The following is a 17,251-nucleotide window of genomic DNA, read 5'->3' on the forward strand; positions in this document are numbered from 1 at the left end:
ATGAAATGTAAGAAGTCTGTGGAAGAGCCTGTTTCACCTGTCAAAGTGTGTCCAGCACTATGAACGCGTGGCATGAAATGTAAGACGTTTGTGGAAGAGCCCGTTTCACCTGTCAAAGTGTGTCCAGCACAAGCGCTTGGCACGAAATGTAAGAGGTCTGTGGAAGAGCCCGTTTCACCTGTGAAAGTGTGTCCAGCACTACAAGCGCTTGGCACAAAATGTAAGAAGTCTGTGGAAGAGCCCGTTTCACCTGTCGAAGTGTGTCCAGCATTACGAGTGCTTGGCACGAAATGTAGGAAGTCTGTGGAAGAGCCTGTTTCACCTGTCAAAGTGTCTCCAGCACTACGAGCGCGTGGCATGAAATGTAAGAAGTCTTTGGAAGAGCCTGTTTCACCTGTCAAAGTGTGTCCAGCACTACGAGCGCTTGGCACGCAATGTAGGAAGTCTGTGGAAGAGCCTGTTTCACCTGTCAAAGTGTGTCCAGCACTATGAGCGCTTGGCACGAAATGTAGGAAGTCTGTGGAAGAGCCTGTTTCACCTGTCAAAGTGTGTCCAGCACTATGAGCGCTTGGCACGAAATGTAGGAAGTCTGTGGAAGAGCCTGTTTCACCTGTCAAAGTGTGTCCAGCACTATGAGCGCTTGGCACGAAATGTAGGAAGTCTGTGGAAGAGCCCGTTTCACCTGTCAAAGTGTGTCCAGCATTACGAGTGCTTGGCACGAAATGTAGGAAGTCTGTGGAAGAGCCTGTTTCACCTGTCAAAGTGTGTCCAGCACTACGAGCGCTTGGCACGAAATGTAGGAAGTCTGTGGAAGAGCCCGCTTCACCTGTCAAAGTGTGTCCAGCACTACAAGCGCTTGGCACAAAATGTAAAAAGTCTGTGAAAGAGCCTGTTTCACCTGTCAAAGTGTGTCCAGCACTATGAGTGCTTGGCACGAAATGTAGGAAGTCTGTGGAAGAGCCTGTTTCACCTGTCAAAGTGTGTCCAGCACTACAAGCGCTTGGCACAAAATGTAAGAAGTCTGTGGAAGAGCCTGTTTCACCTGTCAAAGTGTGTCCAGCACTATGAGCGCTTGGCACGAAATGTAGGAAGTCTGTGGAAGAGCCCGTTTCACCTGTCAAAGTGTGTCCAGCACTACGAGCGCTTGGCACGAAATGTAAGAAGTCTGTGGAAGAGCCCGTTTCACCTGTCAAAGTGTGTCCGGCACTACAAGAGCTTGGCCGAAATGTAAGAAGTCTGTGGAAGCGCCCGTTTCACCTGTGAAAGTGTGTCCAGCACTATGAGCGCGTGGCATGAAATGTAAGAAGTCTTTGGAAGAGCCTGTTTCACCTGTCAAAGTGTGTCCAGCACTATGAGCGCGTGGCATGAAATGTAAGACGTCTGTGGAAGAGCCCGTTTCACCTGTCAAAGTGTGTCCAGCACTATGAGCGCGTGGCATGAAATGTAAGACGTCTGTGGAAGAGCCCGTTTCACCTGTCAAAGTGTGTCCAGCATTACGAGTGCTTGGCACGAAATGTAAGAGGTCTGTGGAAGAGCCCGTTTCACCTGTGAAAGTGTGTCCAGCACTACAAGCGCTTGGCACAAAATGTAAGAAGTCTCTGGAAGAGCCCGTTTCACCTGTCAAAGTGTGTCCAGCATTACGAGTGCTTGGCACGAAATGTAGGAAGTCTGTGGAAGAGCCTGTTTCACCTGTCAAAGTGTGTCCAGCACTACGAGCGCTTGGCACGAAATGTAGGAAGTCTGTGGAAGAGCCCGCTTCACCTGTCAAAGTGTGTCCAGCACTACAAGCGCTTGGCACAAAATGTAAAAAGTCTGTGAAAGAGCCTGTTTCACCTGTCAAAGTGTGTCCAGCACTACAAGCGCTTGGCACAAAATGTAAGAAGTCTGTGGAAGAGCCTGTTTCACCTGTCAAAGTGTGTCCAGCACTATGAGCGCTTGGCACGAAATGTAGGAAGTCTGTGGAAGAGCCCGTTTCACCTGTCAAAGTGTGTCCAGCACTACGAGCGCTTGGCACGAAATGTAAGAAGTCTGTGGAAGAGCCCGTTTCACCTGTCAAAGTGTGTCCGGCACTACAAGAGCTTGGCCGAAATGTAAGAAGTCTGTGGAAGCGCCCGTTTCACCTGTGAAAGTGTGTCCAGCACTATGAGCGCGTGGCATGAAATGTAAGAAGTCTGTGGAAGAGCCTGTTTCACCTGTCAAAGTGTGTCCAGCACTATGAGCGTGTGGCATGAAATGTAAGATGTCTGTGGAAGAGCCCGTTTCACCTGTCAAAGTGTGTCCAGCACTACGAGCGCTTGGCACGAAATGTAGGAAGTCTGTGGAAGAGCCTGTTTCACCTGTCAAAGTGTGTCCAACACTATGAGCGCGTGGCATGAAATGTAAGAAGTCTGTGGAAGAGCCTGTTTCACCTGTCAAAGTGTGTCCAGCACTATGAACGCGTGGCATGAAATGTAAGACGTTTGTGGAAGAGCCCGTTTCACCTGTCAAAGTGTGTCCAGCACAAGCGCTTGGCACGAAATGTAAGAGGTCTGTGGAAGAGCCCGTTTCACCTGTGAAAGTGTGTCCAGCACTACAAGCGCTTGGCACAAAATGTAAGAAGTCTGTGGAAGAGCCCGTTTCACCTGTCGAAGTGTGTCCAGCATTACGAGTGCTTGGCACGAAATGTAGGAAGTCTGTGGAAGAGCCTGTTTCACCTGTCAAAGTGTCTCCAGCACTACGAGCGCGTGGCATGAAATGTAAGAAGTCTTTGGAAGAGCCTGTTTCACCTGTCAAAGTGTGTCCAGCACTACGAGCGCTTGGCACGCAATGTAGGAAGTCTGTGGAAGAGCCTGTTTCACCTGTCAAAGTGTGTCCAGCTTTCACCTGTCAAAGTGTGTCCAGCACTATGAGCGCTTGGCACGAAATGTAGGAAGTCTGTGGAAGAGCCCGTTTCACCTGTCAAAGTGTGTCCAGCACTACGAGCGCTTGGCACGAAATGTAAGAAGTCTGTGGAAGAGCCCGTTTCACCTGTCAAAGTGTGTCCGGCACTACAAGAGCTTGGCCGAAATGTAAGAAGTCTGTGGAAGCGCCCGTTTCACCTGTGAAAGTGTGTCCAGCACTATGAGCGCGTGGCATGAAATGTAAGAAGTCTGTGGAAGAGCCTGTTTCACCTGTCAAAGTGTGTCCAGCACTATGAGCGCGTGGCATGAAATGTAAGATGTCTGTGGAAGAGCCCGTTTCACCTGTCAAAGTGTGTCCAGCACTACGAGCGCTTGGCACGAAATGTAGGAAGTCTGTGGAAGAGCCTGTTTCACCTGTCAAAGTGTGTCCAACACTATGAGCGCGTGGCATGAAATGTAAGAAGTCTGTGGAAGAGCCTGTTTCACCTGTCAAAGTGTGTCCAGCACTATGAACGCGTGGCATGAAATGTAAGACGTTTGTGGAAGAGCCCGTTTCACCTGTCAAAGTGTGTCCAGCACAAGCGCTTGGCACGAAATGTAAGAGGTCTGTGGAAGAGCCCGTTTCACCTGTGAAAGTGTGTCCAGCACTACAAGCGCTTGGCACAAAATGTAAGAAGTCTGTGGAAGAGCCCGTTTCACCTGTCGAAGTGTGTCCAGCATTACGAGTGCTTGGCACGAAATGTAGGAAGTCTGTGGAAGAGCCTGTTTCACCTGTCAAAGTGTCTCCAGCACTACGAGCGCGTGGCATGAAATGTAAGAAGTCTTTGGAAGAGCCTGTTTCACCTGTCAAAGTGTGTCCAGCACTATGAGCGCGTGGCATGAAATGTAAGATGTCTGTGGAAGAGCCCGTTTCACCTGTCAAAGTGTGTCCAGCACTACGAGCGCTTGGCACGAAATGTAAGAAGTCTGTGGAAGAGCCTGTTTCACCTGTCAAAGTGTGTCCGGCACTACGAGCGCTTGGCACGAAATGTAAGAAGTCTGTGGAAGAGCCTGTTTCACCTGTCAAAGTGTGTCCGACACTACGAGCGCTTGGCACGAAATGTAAGAAGTCTGTGGAAGCGCCCGTTTCACCTGTCAAAGTGTGTCCGGCACTACAAGAGCTTTGCACAAAATGTAAGAAGTCTGTGGAAGCGCCCGTTTCACCTGTCAAAGTGTGTCCAGCACTACGAGCGCTTGGCACGAAATGTAAGAAGTCTGTGGAAGCGCCCGTTTCACCTGTCAAAGTGTGTCCAGCACTACGAGCGCTTGGCACGAAATGTAAGAAGTCTGTGGAAGCGCCCGTTTCACCTGTCAAAGTGTGTCCAGCACAAGCGCTTGGCACGAAATGTAAGAGGTCTGTGGAAGAGCCCGTTTCACCTGTGAAAGTGTGTCCAGCACTACAAGCGCTTGGCACAAAATGTAAGAAGTCTGTGGAAGAGCCCGTTTCACCTGTCGAAGTGTGTCCAGCATTACGAGTGCTTGGCACGAAATGTAGGAAGTCTGTGGAAGAGCCTGTTTCACCTGTCAAAGTGTCTCCAGCACTACGAGCGCGTGGCATGAAATGTAAGAAGTCTTTGGAAGAGCCTGTTTCACCTGTCAAAGTGTGTCCAGCACTATGAGCGCGTGGCATGAAATGTAAGATGTCTGTGGAAGAGCCCGTTTCACCTGTCAAAGTGTGTCCAGCACTACAAGCGCTTGGCACGAAATGTAAGAAGTCTGTGGAAGATCCTGTTTCACCTGTCAAAGTGTGTCCGGCACTACGAGCGCTTGGCACGAAATGTAAGAAGTCTGTGGAAGAGCCTGTTTCACCTGTCAAAGTGTGTCCGGCACTACGAGCGCTTGGCACGAAATGTAAGAAGTCTGTGGAAGCGCCCGTTTCACCTGTCAAAGTGTGTCCGGCACTACAAGAGCTTTGCACAAAATGTAAGAAGTCTGTGGAAGCGCCCGTTTCACCTGTCAAAGTGTGTCCAGCACTACGAGCGCTTGGCACGAAATGTAAGAAGTCTGTGGAAGCGCCCGTTTCACCTGTCAAAGTGTGTCCAGCACTACGAGCGCTTGGCACGAAATGTAAGAAGTCTGTGGAAGCGCCCGTTTCACCTGTCAAAGTGTGTCCAGCACTACGAGCGCTTGGCACGAAATGTAAGAAGTCTGTGGAAGAGCCCGTTTCACCTGTCAAAGTGTGTCCAGCACTATGAGCGCGTGGAATGAAATGTAAGACGTCTGTGGAAGAGCCTGTTTCACCTGTCAAAGTGTGTCCAGCACTACGAGCGCTTGGCACGAAATGTAGGAAGTCTGTGGAAGAGCCTGTTTCAACTGTCAAAGTGTGTCCAGCACTACGTGCGCTTGGCACGAAATGTAAGAAGTCTGTGGAAGAGCCTGTTTCAACTGTCAAAGTGTGTCCAGCACTACGTGCGCTTGGCACGAAATGTAAGAAGTCTGTGGAAGAGCCCGTTTCACCTGTCAAAGTGTGTCCAGCACTACGAGCGCTTGGCACGAAATGTAGGAAGTCTGTGGAAGAGCCTGTTTCACCTGTCAAAGTGTGTCCAGCACTACAAGCGCTTGGCACGAAATGTAGGAAGTCTGTGGAAGAGCCTGTTTCACCTGTCAAAGTGTGTCCAGCACTACGAGCGCTTGGCACGAAATGTAGGAAGTCTGTGGAAGAGCCTGTTTCACCTGTCAAAGTGTGTCCAGCACTACGAGCGCTTGGCACGAAATGTAGGAAGTCTGTGGAAGAGCCTGTTTCACCTGTCAAAGTGTGTCCAGCACTACGAGCGCTTGGCACGAAATGTAGGAAGTCTGTGGAAGAGCCCGTTTCACCTGTCAAAGTGTGTCCAGCACTACAAGCACTTGGCACGAAATGTAAGAAGTCTGTGGAAGAGCCCGTTTCACCTGTCAAAGTGTGTCCAGCACTACAAGCGCTTGGCACAAAATGTAAGAAGTCTGTGGAAGAGACCGCTTCACCTGTCAAAGTGTGTCCAGCGCTACGAGCGCTTGGCACGAAATGTAGGAAGTCTGTGGAAGAGCCTGTTTCACCTGTCATAGTGTGTCCAGCACTACGAGCGCTTTGCACGAAATGTAAGAAGTCTGTGGAAGAGCTTTGTAAAGAATTAGACAAGCCTGGTTTTACTCTAGAGGAAGAGAAACTTTACAACAAGGGTGAGATACATGGAAGGAAACATGAGAATTGCATATTATTAGTGGAGGATGAAAACACAAACACTTTGAAACAATTAGCTGCATAGGTATTGCAGAAAAGACATTAAACATTTTTGTCGACTTGGGGTCAAGTATGCATTGCTACTAAAGAGGATGGACCGATTGCTGTTTGGCGGAAATATGACACTTAATCGGATTCGCATGAGTCTAGATCAATGGGCATTTTTCTGCACTGTTTCTGTTGAGTAGAGCTACGACACAGGGGTGCCCCTTATCTCCGTTGCTGTAGGCACTCACAATGTAACCCCTGGAAATATTGATACCGGACCACCAGGGTATACAGGGTATTGGAAGTGGGGAGTAGAGTTTAAGCTTTCCCTATGTGTTGCTGATATACTGGGATACTTGGAGGACGTCCATGCCTCTCTCCTGTGTTATTTTCCCTCATGGACAACTTTGGGGCCTTTTCTGGGATGAAAATCAACAAATAGAAATCATTGATTATGCCGATGCGTGTAATGGACCCGGGCTTGGACCAGAGGAAACTTGTGTTCGGTGTTTATGTGGCAGGAGTGTTATGCTACGCTATGCTACAGCCATTACACCTCTATATTAGGTCATTGCTTGACCTGAGACAGCCTCCTGCTTTCAGCCTTGAGCAGAATACGCCAAGACCCAGTACCTCTATCCTCCATCTTCTCTCAGCACGTGTTACAGTATTACCATATATAGTATACAGCTGTTGTACTCAGCGCATGTAACTGCAAGGCTTCTACAGACCAAGCTGCTTTCAGTATTGCAAGATATCTGGCCCGTCATGGCAAACACCACCTACCATTGTGGAAGTACTAAGAATATTAGTGATTTGCTTATGGCATACTACATAACCTGTGCTCCGAGTGGTCTGAGAACTGCCTGCCACTGGTCATTCTGTACTTTCCCTTACTATCTATCACCTGTTATAACCTGTCAGCCTGGTGTCCAGTCTCCTTATTGCTGCAGCCTTAGGCCGAGGTGACCCTTGAGAGGGGTCCGCCTTGGCCACCACAGAATGGTGCCATCAGACTCTTCGGCCTGAACTGTGCAGGACATCTCTGAGGATTGCCATCGAGAAGACACGACTGCAAGGCCCAGGAAATAAGGTCCTCGAGATACCATAGGTCACTTCTATGAGGCAGATGATCTCCTTCACAACAGCATGGCTCTGACCCTCTTCCCCGCCAGCTGATGGGTAAAAAGAATCGTTTACTTATTTTGTATTCATGTTTCCCATTGCAAGTTTCCATTCCCCTCCAGCACTCATACGATCCATTGCTATTTCTGCTGTCTCTTTCTACACAGTGATTAGACTGCCTTCCCTGTGACCTTTGGCATGCGTATGTCTGTCGCAATTATTGTGGGTGTCCTTGTGATCTGGGCTGTTGGTTGGCAACAGTTTAAAGACATATGCTCGGTAGAGTGCCCAAGATTCAAGTGGTGCCACAGGCTTTCCTGTGCGTAGTTATTATTGCCCCTTTTGAGAGACCAATCGGGTTACGAGTACAAGTACAAACGCGTTGTCAGAAAAGTAAATAGTAAGATTCCCCACCGTATTTACTCTTTACTAGCTCCACAGACGGGGCCCAGCCACCGCCCTGATTTACTTCCTATTTTCACATAGCTGCACACTGCAGACGTGGCAGTCTTTGCAGGGCTGCCTGAAGCCTGCCAGCCCCAGCAAGACTTCCCCTTTTCTTTCACACCATGTATAGCGGCACATTTTAAAGGGACTTTCAAGGCACACTGCTTTAATGCTGTGCACATGCCATAAGTGCTTATTTGTCATGTTATGCAAAACCGCACCTGTTAGGGTTGAATTTCGATTTCTGTGGGTTACAGAGGCAAGGGGACAGTCTCCTGCCTCCAGATGGTGTGATTTTGAGTTTAACTCAAACTTCGGTGCCACATGATCTACAGTTCATGAACTTGGCTGTTTTTGGAATGAACAACCTTTGTGTTATGGCACATGGCCCCCAGAATTGCGTGAAACTCAGAAGAATAGGCCCTTTGCTGTCTCTTAAGAGATCTTTCTCAGCGTGCATCGCTTTACAAGTGTGGTGCATTCTTTGGGTTGCCGTTGTTACAGGCGCCATTGATTTATGCCCTTTTAGTTATCGTCTGTCACTGGGCTAATTTTGCCTTCTCTCTGTGGCTTGCCTTTGTCACCCACTCTGAGGAGTCTCTGTGGTACGCCATTACCACATATTGCCTTGAACTACTCCAGACGTCTCTATATTGCTGCCTGCAGGCCTGCCTCGTTTTGGAATTTTAATATGCCCGTGAGTAATTTGTTTGCGGAGTGAATTGTCAGTTTATATCTTGATTGATACTGTGCATTGCCCTAACCTTGGGATATTGTTTAACAAAGACACACTAGTGCCCATACACAGCTACATGCATGGCTACCATGCTCAAGGGGTGGCATTGATTGACATAGAAACAAAGTATACCCTACATTTTCGTGATTTGCTGCCCCTTCACTACTTTATCTACTACAACACCCAAAGCCTTACAGTCTATATAAGTGTTATTTCTACTACTGAAGAGGCGATGCCCATGGAACTCAGCCATCTAGCAGTTAAGTGCCAGGAAGTTAACCAGCAGCGGTTCCTCTAGTCCATCTTGTATATGACTTTCTCTTTATATTCTGCAACCTCTTACTAGCCTTGCTTGCTCCTGTCTGACCTTGTGTACCACCTCCCTTGTTTGTCTTTCTCGCTGTCACCATCGGTAAACACCAATTATCGTTAGGTTGTTTGCGCCTTCCATCTTGGCCTGCAGCACCTGTATGCCAATATCCCCTTCGTGACTCCTTCTATTTTCATTCCTAGACTGCGCAATGGGCTCATCTAAATCACCACCAACATCCGAAGTAGGGACCAATGCTTTCGTCATGTATTCGTCATATGGCTTGTTCATTTAGAAATATCTTAGGGATTGGAATTTATTTTCCCGTTTTCAATGGGCGCTTGGGGGTCATTTGATATGGATCACCTTGAGCTGACCTTTAGAATAGAGAAAGTCTACGCTGTATCAAGACCATTGATCTGCTTCCTTTGGTATAATGAATCTATGAAACGATTACGCGACATTCAGACTGGATCACTTACACATACTCAGGCTGAGCTAGAAAAGGATTAAGAACAATAGAAGCAGCCATCCAAGGCCAGTTGGCTGGCCAAACAGTAAACACACACTCAACACTGGCTTCTGACAGACACTGTTAAACTAACTCCATTAGAAGCACCTACAGCGCAACCTGCTGACCTTTCAAATGAACTACCACCTTACTCGTCTCCACTTATTGCCATCACCCCACCTACACCGCCTTAACCCCAAACCCTCCACAGGCTTTCCCGCCTCCCCTCACACCCCAGTCACCTCCTCATTTTTTACATTCTGCTGCCAAAGCCTCACCCCTGGCGTTTTCTACCCCTATTGCCCCCGCCCAACACCAACAGCGTCACAGCCTGGAACACAAGTGGACATCTGACTATTTAAAAAGATCACTCACTGCAGCAGATTATACACTGCAGCGTTACAGGAACTCACTAAATAGCACCTCCAATGGTCACATGCCTCCATGTCTGCACCCAATTCGCTACCATGTCAAATCTGACTGGACCCCAATCGCTGCCTGCAAGCAAAACCAGTCTGAATCCCTCCTCTGACTGCCTATCTAGACTGAGTGGCTGCTTCACTAAATATTCTGGTATTGCAAATGCTGGGGAACAAGCTAAACCTGCATTAAGATCTAATTTTGTGACTGGTCTCCTCCCATAAATGTCAATATTCAGAATGTTCAGATTGGTTGGCAAGCTGAATCTATCAAGAAAGTACTGCAGGCAGCTCAACATTTCTATGATAAAATGAAAAGGCAAGAACAAGATGGGGTTACATGTCTTATGGCTTTGTAAATACAGCATGTTCGACAAAAGACTGCCTCTGGCAATCGGGGACTCCCAGTAAATCAATGCCAACCCTCTGCCAACCTCCTCCTCCTTTTACCCAGGGCCACAACAGACTTTGCACACCCATTTCTGTCTGCCCACCAACCACTGCCAGGGCAACCGTTCTGCAGATATTCTAAACAAACTGGGCATCTGATTCAACAATGCTCTACCAAACCTGCCAAGCCACAGCAATATCGTCCCACTACTCCTCGAAATTATTTAATTCCCAATGGCAATTCCAATCTCTATCCCCTGCCCCTGTATCCTCCCCCTCTGCCCCCTGCGACTCCTAATGGGGGCTACCAAAATGTCCCCATCTCCTATAGCCCACAATGAAATTGCCAGAGGGACCCTGCCGTGCTGTCTGCTGCTTTGCTCCCGCTGGACCAGTCCATTCCCCATCTCAAATGTCATATTCAAGAAAGAAAACAGAGAGATGGATTGAATACATACTATTGAGAAAGAGAGATCTTATCGACTGTAGACGGATTTACTCATCGATGCAAGGCCTGCAGGAGTCTGTCCCGAGCTTATATTGGCGAATTTAGGAATATGTCATTTTTTATATTTATCGCTGCTGGAATGTATTAATGTTGGTTAATTTTAATTTGCAGCATGAAATTGTGTCTTTTACTACTTGTTTGAGCTTAATCGTGTTCATTAATTTGCATTTGTTAAAGGTTGTTTTAACCAAATAACAATAAAATAAAAGAAGTGATCAGCGTACATTGTTTAGTTGACATGGGTGCCTGGCTCTCGACGGTGCGAGCTGCAGAATTCCCCCATGTTCCCGTCCATTGGTATGTCTGGCACCTCCATTCCTCACCCAGTGTCACATGAGTTATCTGTGTCTATTGGTCCCATAACAGAACCACATGCCTTTTCATTGAGCCCTTGTACCATTTACTGTTCTCCTGATGGTATTTATGTAGAGGTTCCGCAATCTAGGGAAGCTGAATGCTTGTTACTCCTGCAACAGCCCTCTTCCCAGGGCCGCCTTCTGACCCTCGATCACTCGTCACACCCACACAAGCTACACAGGTACAACAGCTCTTTGACTCTTTGCCTGTTGTCCGCTGGGTCGCACATACAAGCGATGCAGACCACATCCCCTCTGCTAAACCCGTCCATATCACCCTTAATCCCGTAGAGGATCTCCCCACAAGCAGAGGAAGGTATCAGGCCTGTTATCTCCTCCGTCATTGATCAGGACCTTCTCTACCACACCACCAGCTCATGTAATACTCCCATATTACTGATCCCAAGAAAGAGACAGACAAACTCCGTTTTGGGCAGGACTTGCGCACCCTAAATAAAGCGGTTATGCCCTCCCATCCGGTTGTCCTGGACCCCCTGCCCATTCTCTCTTGTATCCTGCCCAATGCAACATTTTCCACTTGCATTGTTCTTGCCTCTGCCTTCTTTTCTGTCCCCATTCACCCCAACTCTCAGTACCCCTTTGCCTTCACGTACAAGGGACATCAGCTCACCTACAGATCGTATCCTATGGACTTCGTGGACTCCCCATCTCGCCTCTCACAGATTATGCAGGAAGACCTCTAAGATCACACCTTCCTAGGGGTGAAGGGGGAGGCTCCACCATGATCCAATACATTGATGAACTACTCCTAGCGTCCCCTTCCTTCCAGGACTCGCTCTAAGACTCCAGGGTCTTCCTCACAGCGCTAGCTGCCAAGGGTTGCCTTTCAGCTCCCATCAGTATGATCAGCACAAATTGCTGAACTCATTGCCTTCATACAGGCTTGCACAATCGCCACACAACGCGCAGCCACTACATAGACTGATTCACGTTATGTCTTTGGTATTGCACACGACTACGGGACCCTCTGGAAACAAAGAGGTTACCTAACTGGACAAGGTACTCTCATTCTTAATGTACCCTATGTTGAAGCACTGCTAAATGCCATTTTGCTACCCACCGAGTTGGCCATTGTGAAATGTAAGGCCCTCAATCAGTTTCCCGACAGCATTTCACAGGGAAATGCATTGGCAGACTGCCATGCGGAAAATGCTCCCAATATGGTCCGCATGCTCTGAATTATGTGCCACTATTTCTACTAATTTGGGGGTCCCCCAGCATACCTTTCGGTCCTGGCGGACCTCCAACAAGCAGCCCCCAAGGCAGAGAAACATAGCTTGGAAAGTAAATAATGTGTTTGTTGCTCTGATCACCTATGGCATGATAATAGGGGCCGATTAGTGGCCCACTTTCGTTATTACCTTATTTAGCACGTGTTGCTCACTCTGTGTCCCATTCAAGCAAGGGAAAGATGATCTCTGACGTCCAGAGATATTGGTTTGCTCCCAAGTTCCCCTCCATTGCTCAGAAATACATTGATAGTTGCCCAACATACCTCACTTGCAATCCCGGGAAGCTGGCGAAAACCACTCCATGGCCACATGAAGTCCCTTACGGTCCCTTCGTGATTCTGCAAATTGACTTCATGTGTATGACTAAATGTGCCTCTTTCGAATATGTCCTTGTGGTAATTGATACATTTTCAGGATGGACTGAGGCTCACCCTTGTAAATATGCGGACTCCATTACAGTAGCAAAAAAACTGTTGAAAGAGTTCATCCCGCGTTTTGGCCTCCCAGTTTCGATAAACTCTGATAGAGGAACCCATTTCACAGGACAAACTGTACAGAACATTTGCAGTGCCCTATGTAAACTACAGAATTTTCACTGGTCGCATCACCCACAATAGGCCGGGTCAGTGGAACGCCGAAACCTGAATGTGAAGAACCGCCTTGCCAAAGTTACCATGATACAGGCCTAGGTTGGCCTGATGCCCTCCCTCTTTTACTCATGGACATATGAAATAGCGTAAACAGAGTACATGGCCTCCCCCCTCATGCAACTATAAGGGGGAGGCCTATGCAAATGCCAGTTCCTCCTCCAGCCTCTCCTGAACTTTATGATTTGCAACTGAATGATGATCTTGTTGTTTCATATTGAAAAAGACTAATGCCCGTTGTCAGTTCTCACATCCAGATAATCCAAGAAGCCCTTCCGTGATCGCCTGAAACACTGTGCCACAGCCACTTGCCTGTGGACTGGGTGGTCCTGAACTGCATCAGCGAAATTCCTCTCGTCATCCTCCCTGGAAAAGATCTTTCAAGGTCCTGCTGACAACTCACACTGCAGTCCGCTGTAAAGGCCATGACGCCTGGGTCCACGCCAGCCAGTGTGTGAAAACGGCACCTTTGACTGACAACAGAGAACAGCAAGGTGTCCAGGACTAAGACACCCTGCTGTGTGCCAGGACCAAAGACACAGCCAAGCTGCATTCTTCAGGGGTCAAGGTTAAAGACACCCATCTTCAGCTACTGGCGGAGTCCAAGCAGCCAGACCCTGTGACACCCCATCCAACTCTCTTCAACGATAAAGCACTGCTACCTATCCCAAGGCATAACTTGCAGAGTGCTGCAACCATTTCACCTGAAGCCAGCAGTTGAACCACCCACACCAGTAGCACGCCACTTCTACACCAGTCTCCTATGGGTGGCCGACTGCTCTCAATACTGTGGTACACCAGTCTCCTACAGGTGGCCCAATGCTCTCAATACTGTGCTACACCTGTCTTCTACGGGTGGCCCAATGCTCTCAATACTTTTGTCATCAAGCAGCGACAATAACGCTGCGCAACTGGAGTCTAGGTGCATAGGTCCTCCAGCCACCAGGCTTTGGGGGGCCAACTGAATGTGCCCATCGCCTCAGCTCTAGGATTAATTTCTTCAGTGCTTCTTTTTCTATGCCACCCACACCAGACCCATGCAAAGCTTCTGGGTTTTCTTCTCACTGGTGTGCATGCCTGCTCTGCACTGTCTGCCTTATTCACCTAGCAGGTATTGTCAGGCACACCCATCTGTGTCTGTGAGTAGCTGCCTCACCATACGAGCATAGCTGACCAGTGGTCACACAACTTCCAGCTCTATGCCTACCTCATCGTCATTCCTGCCGGCATCATAAACTGTATCATCATTCTCTCTCCAATCTGCCAGGTCCTGTGACATCCAGACAGTTTGGAATTTTTGGGCACAAGGCCCCACTCTCCGTAGGGCTGCACAAGTTAGGAATAACGCTGTTATTAACCGATAACTGCATTAGTCCTGTTTTGATTTCAAACATGCAATTTATGCCCACTATGGCCGCTTCATGATTACTGCTCACTTTTACCATTCTCAGGGCACCCAGGCAAATATTCCTTGGAGAAGATACTGCTCCGATTTCTTATTGCCGCCTGTGCTGCTCCATTTATCCTACGTCTTGGACCCCACTATTTCTCTCCCTCCTCGTGGGTCTACACACAGCGCTCTCTATGCACACCAGACAGGAGATTTCATGAACCAATAGATCTGCATGCACACTGGTATTGCACACCTACCCGTCATTATGCTGTTCGCTGCCACGCTAGTGGCACTACCACAACTTACTGCAGCCATCCTACACCCAGAATCAAACACCTTCCTAGATTCCTCTTGGTCATATGCTGATCTGCTGAACGCCTCTGACTGTTACGTATGCTCACACACCCATATATACACCAGTGGAGGGATTGCCTTTATCCGGGTCCTGTTCAATTTGGCTGAATGGTATTATTTCCTTAACCTGACTGATCCTAACCGCTCCACATTAGATCATTCATTTCCAAGTGAAGTGTTCAGCCCTGGCAGCTCAGTCCTCCTACCTCCCAAGATCTCAACAGCATTCATTCCCACCGCCATCATTTCATGATAATAGCACCATACCTATAGGATCAATGCCAGCCACCTAGTTGATTCACTGCCGTACAAATATCACCCTCTTCCACCACCGCCACCGCCACTGCCACCACCACCACCACCACCCGATAACTCCTCCCAGGTCGAGGACATCATTAGACACCTCCCGGGTGTTGGTCCTTGGTTAAATATCTGGGAGTTCTGATAGCAAGACAGGTATCTGCGCTTTCAATTTTGACTCCCTCCTAGAGGCTCTAAATTGGATCTGGGAAGGCGGGGCTCACTCACATTGGGCCTCATATCGAGGTGGCCGGTAAGGGGTTAACGGCGCTGGTAAAGGTGCCAGAGCCGTTAACCCCTTACCGCCCTATTACGAGGCCCCCCTTGCGGGACCCGCTCTGGACACCTGGTTTTACCAGACGTCCTTAGCGGGTCCCGCGAACAGCCCAGCATGCTAACAATGGGCCCGTCATTAATGGGCCCGTGGTTAGCATGCTCCCCATTCCCATTGAGCCCTATGGGGGCTCAAATGGGAATGGGGATGGTCCGGGTTCCCTGACTGGGGAAATACCGGGCCCTCCAAGGTCGGAATGGCCCGGTATTTCCCCATTAAGGGAACCCGGACCCGGACCAGGGTTCAGAGGCAGCCATGCCCTTGTTAAGGGCATGGCTACCTCCAAACTCGTAATGAGGCCCATTATCTTGGTATGGGCGTAGGACGGTGGTAAACATGAATGTTCTCCCACAACCCCTATAGCTTGTCACATCCTTGCCCTCAAAGCTCCCCGAGATTGTGTAGGGACCTCCAGAGATCTGTAAACTAGTTTGTTTGGGAAAACAAGAGCTTGAGGATTAAGAGAACCACCCTCACTCTTCCAAGCGAGGAGGGAGGGTTTGGGTTTCCGGACTTTTCTTTATATTATAACGCTGCCCGGTTGAGAGTGCTTCTGGAACATATGACGTATGACCAGGGTACCCATTGCACATACTTGGGAGGATATAGACACATACCCAGCTAAAGTGAGAGACTACTTATGGGCTCTGTATAGCGATACCTCGGACAGGTTGAGGGATCACCCATGCCTGGGGGTTCTATGGTCATTATGGAGAAAGGGCAAGTTTATGGATAGTCTATCTTCTTGGCTGTCACCAATGACATCGGTCTGGGGTCCCAATGCAGGGCTGGGCGGAGGGGTCTTTACAATACGCAAGCATGGTCTGATGGGAGATTGGGGAGAGCAGGGCTACTGTTTAAAGACAAGATTTATTTGGAATATAATGCGTTTAAAGAGGTGCTGGACAGAGAAAATATTTCCCTCTTTGAATACCTGCGCCTGAAAGGGGTATTTACTGACCAGAAATGGGGCGATAAATTATAACATCCACTCACACCATTTGAGAAGCTGACAGCATTAGTCAACGATCATATGGGTTCCTTTAAGGAGTAATGGGGATGGGACATACACTAAAGTGCCGGGGGTCGAGCCGCTGTATTAGTCTCCCTTCTTCCCCTTCATACTGTTGGATTGGTGAGGGTCTGCTGTGGGGACAGCTGGGAGAAATATGTGAGGTGTAAGGGAAAGCCGAGGGTGAGGGATATGAATCTATTTCTATCAAGGAGTCACTGCTTGATGGGTGAAATGTCTCTCATGAGACAAGCGAAGAACAGCATGGTTTTACTGCCGAGACGTCATAGGAGTGTTGTGTCTATGTCTGCTGCCCGGACAATTTGTCATTGAGATCTAGTTGCAAGAAATCCCCAAATCAAAGTTGGGAAGGGTCCGGCGTGCGGAGAGGGGGTTGAACTTGGAGATGTGGTGATTATTGATTTTATATGTAATGCTTAAAACTACAATAAAAATTAAAATATAATAAAAAGAAAAACGTCAATAGCTAGGACACCATACCTCAATAATAACAATTCGTACTGGAAAATCTTAGTAACCACCAATGCCAGCAAAGAGGGGTGCAGAGTACTGCTGGCACAGAAAGATGCATTCTTGGAATACACCATTGCATTTGTGTCAAGAACATTAAGGGCGGGTGAAAAGAATTACTCCACTATAGAAAAGGAGTTACCAACCACAAAATGGGCATTGGGGAAGGTTAGAGCCTTTTCATGCGGTAAAACACTTGGACCCCAAACCCTTAAGATAATAGAAACAAAGAATGGACAATGTATCATTCCGGACCAGGACACCGGTGACCATCTTACAGGAATATGCATGGGGTCAAGAACATGCACCCGGGGTCAAGAACAGAGCTGCCAACTGTCTGTCCAGGCTCACGAAGAAGCAGAAGAGGAATAGCAGGTTCTGCCCATAGAGGACATGACACTTACAAAGATCAGACTGAGCTTAGAAAAGGAAGGGTTTGAACAAAACCACCAAGCTGGGGCTGAACGATGACGCATTTGGGAGAGTCAAAGATGACTTACAC

The sequence above is a fragment of the Ambystoma mexicanum genome, chromosome 6p (genome assembly GCF_040938575.1).
Source record: "Ambystoma mexicanum isolate Mex_15411 chromosome 6p, UKY_AmexF1_1, whole genome shotgun sequence".
Classification (NCBI taxonomy): Eukaryota; Metazoa; Chordata; class Amphibia; order Caudata; family Ambystomatidae; genus Ambystoma; species Ambystoma mexicanum.